Source organism: Calliphora vicina, chromosome 1 (assembly GCF_958450345.1).
Source record: "Calliphora vicina chromosome 1, idCalVici1.1, whole genome shotgun sequence".
NCBI classification, from domain to species: Eukaryota; Metazoa; Arthropoda; class Insecta; order Diptera; family Calliphoridae; genus Calliphora; species Calliphora vicina.
In genome coordinates, this window is record NC_088780.1 from 87935880 (window position 1) to 87941303 (window position 5424).

A 5424-nucleotide genomic window follows, 5' to 3' on the forward strand; every position below is an offset into this window, starting at 1 on the left:
GGGCAACAATTTGTGGACGCGCATCGAGGTCAAAGTTCAGATATATGCAAAATTTTACTATTTATATGGAATAAATAGTTGAAACTCGTTAAATTTCTGCATTGTTTTCTAGAAATGTATAGATTTATTTACATTAATGAATATTACATTAAAAAAAAATTTTTGGAAGTTAACCCTGCATCTCCTTTGGGTCAAAATGACCCAAAAACTGTATTATTGCCAAAATTCAGAAAAAAATCCAATTTTTTCAGATATTTTAAAAATGTTGCTACTAAATAAATACTTTTGCAATTCAATGCAAAATAATCGAAATATGTACGTAATTATCGTTGTAATGAGATATAAATGACAAAATTTGGTTAAAAAATGTTTAAGTTATTTCAAATTCACCAGACCATTAACGTGTTTCAGGCCACTTGAACAAAAAATTTAGGAAAAAAATTAACATATTTCGAGAAAAATTAAAATAAAAGCTAATTTTTATTTAAAATATATCCGTATTTACTTGTGTATGAGTTTTTGTCTTCGTAGGATACCGTTAACCTATTCGCAGGTATGGCCAAAAAAAAATATTTTTTTAACGGCCGTTTCGAATCTCCATTTTCAAATTTTTAAAAATTTTGTTAAACAAATTTCAGAATTTTTTGATCATCATATTGGGATTTATTGAGATCAAAATAGGGAATACCTACGTACCTACGATTTAAATTTTGCGATTTTCAAGAAAAACTAATTTTTTGTCCATATTTAGGCGAATGAGCCCAATTTCCTTAATGTAATAAGTTACATGGATGAGAAAAAACACCTGCTTCGCCAAAATGTCAAATTTTGACCCCATCTAACTCAGAGAGTTCGACACCGATCTAATCTATCTAATAGAACTAACCATAGTGCAAATTTAATCCCGATCGGAAGACATCGATTTCAAAAGTTGGTTCACTTGACTTGAAATCCCCAATATGTATATTTTGGGTTCTTAACAAATTCTAAGACGATATAGCTATGTACGTTCGACTGTTCAAGGTAAGATAATTCGTAAAGGGTTGGACCTAGGGAGGTGAAATATTTCCCAAATATTCTATGTTGATCAGATATATTTGGTATTGAAAATATACATAAAAAAATGTGTAAAAAATACCTTTCCGTCCGACGTTTAAAAATATTTAAAACACGATAGGGCCTAAACGGAAAAACGAGACATTTTGCATAAATAGTTATTGGTAAAAGCTGACTATGTGTCCAAAAATTATCAAAACACTCTTACTCTCTATTGATAATGTTCGTTTGGTATTGCAAGTGGTCAATAACACAGTAGGTTCGACTCTACTACCCAAGTGTAGTAAAACCCTGTACTCAGTTTGTCCATTTTTGTGACCGATTTTTTTTATATTGGCCCCCAAAGTTTCTGAAAATCAGTGGGGCCTCTAAAAAAGGTGTCATCAGTTTTTGGTTAACAGCTAATTCAGACTTTGTGATACGGCTTAACCTTATATGGCAATAATATAGCTAAGAGTCCGCCAAATAAATTTTGTTAAAATTTTTTTCCAAAAAATTGCTTTTTCGTGCACTTATGTTGAAAAAATATAGGAAGAAAATTTTTTTTTTACTTTTTTTAGAATAACTTTCAGGGTCTCCTAATTTAGCAAAGCTGTAGCTACGGTAAAGCTGAACAACTCTTGAGAACATATCAATGCATTCTGAACGTGTCTAGTCACTCGAAATAGCACATAAAGATCACTTTGAAACCTTAACAATTTTCGTTTTTACTATTTTTTGACTCTAAAACAAAGATTTTTTGTTAAAATAGTATGATCAAGTCCACACTTCTATGTTGTGCTGTATTATTTACTCGGCTGAGGTGTTCGGAATGGGGATCAGTGAGTGGACCCTTAATGTCACACATTTAAAAAAAATCGCCATAAAGCCATCATGCCATCCGAATAAGCTGAAATTAAATATATAGATAGCCCTTGAGAAGGTCTACAAAAATATGCTTTTATCTGTAGGTATCTATTTCAGTTCAAGAGATATTTAAGTTTAATTTTTTTTAAATTTTGCTCGATCTTTTTTTTGTATTTTTTATATGATGGGCCTACGAAAGGTCGAAATGTGTTTTTTATATAATTCTATATAATTCTAAAGAAAATAAAACAAATATGATAACAATTATTTCGTCCCTATAAAAAGTTACATGCATCCAAAGTTGAAGCTTCTTTATATATGGGGGATTTCATGTCAAGTGAACCAACTTTTGAAATCGATGTCTTCCGATCGGGATGAAATTTGCACCAAGGTTAGCTCTATTGGATAGTAACTCAGACACAATTTTTCAACAACATCGGTCGAGAACTCTCTGAGTTATAGGGGGTAAAATTTTGACAATTTGGTCAAACAGGGGTTTTTTCTTATCCATGTAACTTATTACCTATTGTTCTTAGCAAAATGTGTTCCAAATAGTATAGATAGCTATTTCTTCGATCTTTCGAAAAAAAATATTTAAAAAAAAAAATAAAAAATTTTTAATATTTTTTTTCCGAAATCAAAAACTTTTTTGACTTTTTTTTAAAATACGCTATTTTTTTTTATTTTTTTTTTTTCTTAAAATAAAGTTTAGATATTTTCCTTGAACACCTACTTGGTCGCTTAGTGGGATGCGAGTGGGATATCTATCAAAATAAATATTTTGTAACTCAAAACATAAAATTTTTGACTTTTTTTGCAAAATCAAAAACTTTGTTGACTTTTTTTTTTCAAAATGGACCCATTTTTAATCTTTTTTTTTAGGTCAAACAAAAGCTTAGATATTATCCTTGAAGACCCTTTTGGTCGCTTAGTGGGATGCGAGTGGGATATCTATCAAAATAAATATTTTTTAACTCAAGACTTACAATTTTTGACTTTTTTTTTTGCAAATACGATTTTTTTTCCAAATGGGCCCTTTTTTTAAATTTTTTTTTGTAGTCAAAAGAAAGCTTAGGTCCATTCCTTTAAGATATTTTTAGTCCCTTAGTGGGATGCGAGTAGGATATCTATCAAAATAAATATTTTGTAACGCAAGACATACAATTTTTTATTTTTTTTTTGCAAAATCAAAATTTTTTTCCAATATGGGCCCTTTTTTAATTTTTTTTTTTACTCAAAAGAAAGCCTAGGTCCATTCCTTTAAGATATTTTTAGTCCCTTAGTGGGATGCGAGTGGGATATCTATCAAAATAAATGTTTTAACACAAAAATTGTATGTTTTGAGTTACAAAACATTTATTTTGATATATATCCCACTCGCATCCCACTAAGCGATCAAAACCATCTTAAAGGAATAGGCCTAAGCTTTCTTTATAGCAAAAAAAAAAAATTACAAAAAGGGCCCATTTTAAAAAAAAGTCAAAAAAGTTTTTGATTTTGCCAAAAAATCAAAAATTGTATATCTTGAGTTACAAAATATTTATTTTGATAGATATCCCACTCGTATCCCACTAAGGGACCTAAAATATCTTAAAGGAATGGACCTAAGCTTTCTTTTGACTAAAAAAAAATTTTTAAAAAAGGGCCCATTTTGAAAAAAAATTCGAATTTGCAAAAAAAAAGTCAATAATTGAATGTCTTGAGTTACAACATTTTTATTTTAATAGATATCCTACTCACATCTTCCTAAGTGACAAAATAGGTCTTAAAGGAAAAGACCTAAGCTTTCTTTTGAGCAAAAAAAATTTTTAAAAAAAAGTGCCATATTGGAAAAAAATTTCGATTTTGCAAAAAAAAAATTAAAAAATTGTATGTCTTGCGTTACAAAATATTTATTTTGATAGATATCCCACTCGCATCCCACTAAGGGACTAAAAATATCTTAAAGGAATGGACCTAGGCTTTCTTTTGAGCAAAAAAAAAAAATTAAAAAAGGGCCCATATTGGAAAAAAATTTTGATTTTGCAAAAAAAAATTAAAAAATTGTATGTCTTGCGTTACAAAATATTTATTTTGATAGATATCCTACTCGCATCCCACTAAGGGACTAAAAATATCTTAAAGGAATGGACCTAAGCTTTCTTTTGACTACAAAAAAAATTTTAAAAAAAGGGCCCATTTGGAAAAAAAATCGTATTTGCAAAAAAAAAAGTCAAAAATTGTAAGTCTTGAGTTAAAAAATATTTATTTTGATAGATATCCCACTCGCATCCCACTAAGCGACCAAAAGGGTCTTCAAGGATAATATCTAAGCTTTTGTTTGACCTAAAAAAAAAGATTAAAAAAGGGTCCATTTTGAAAAAAAAAAGTCAACAAAGTTTTTGATTTTGCAAAAAAAGTCAAAAATTTTATGTTTTGAGTTACAAAATATTTATTTTGATAGATATCCCACTCGCATCCCACTAAGCGACCAAGTAGGTGTTCAAGGAAAATATCTAAACTTTATTTTAAGAAAAAAAAAAAAATAAAAAAAAATAGCGTATTTTAAAAAAAAGTCAAAAAAGTTTTTGATTTCGGAAAAAAAATATTAAAAATTTTTTATTTTTTTTTTTAAATATTTTTTTTCGAAAGATCGAAGAAATAGCTATCTATACTATTTGGAACACATTTTGCTAAGAACAATAGGTAATAAGTTACATGGATAAGAAAAAACCCCTGTTTGACCAAATTGTCAAAATTTTACCCCCTATAACTCAGAGAGTTCTCGACCGATGTTGTTGAAAAATTGTGTCTGAGTTACTATCCAATAGAGCTAACCTTGGTGCAAATTTCATCCCGATCGGAAGACATCGATTTCAAAAGTTGGTTCACTTGACATGAAATCCCCCATATATTTCAACTTTGTGTGCGTGTGTTTTTTAAGTTTTTTCCCAAAAAAGTCCCCATATTTTTTCTTTTATAAAAAACTAACTTTCTTCGTGGCTATATAAATTTTTTATGATTTGGAAAGAGAACTTAACGCAAAAACGTATAAAGTAAAATCTGACTAACTTAAGTGGACATTGTACCCCCCAGCCCTATCCAAACTCGGCCTATTTTGAAACAAAACTTTAGGTTGGAGTAAAAAATTCTAAAAACGCAAAGCACCAATCCTCACAAAATTGTCATATTTGTATAGCCCTATATGTTGTTTATATACATACAGAACGTTTTTACTATCATACTGTAAATAACGTCAAAGTGGGCTATTTTCTAAAAAAAAATCAGTTTTTGGAACACATTTTCCCCGTTTTAGGAATTTCGATGTTTGAAAACAAAGAATGGCAACATTAGTGATGCCATTGACTTAAGAACATTTAGATCTATATTACTTCCAAATTTTATTGTGATATCTCTAACTGTTCAAATTTTTCATTAATTCAAAATTTTTATTTTTCTTGATGGAAAATCACCATTTTATAATATTGTTAGTTTTTAAGGTAAAATACGTCCGAAAAAACACAGAATTAATTTATTTCACTA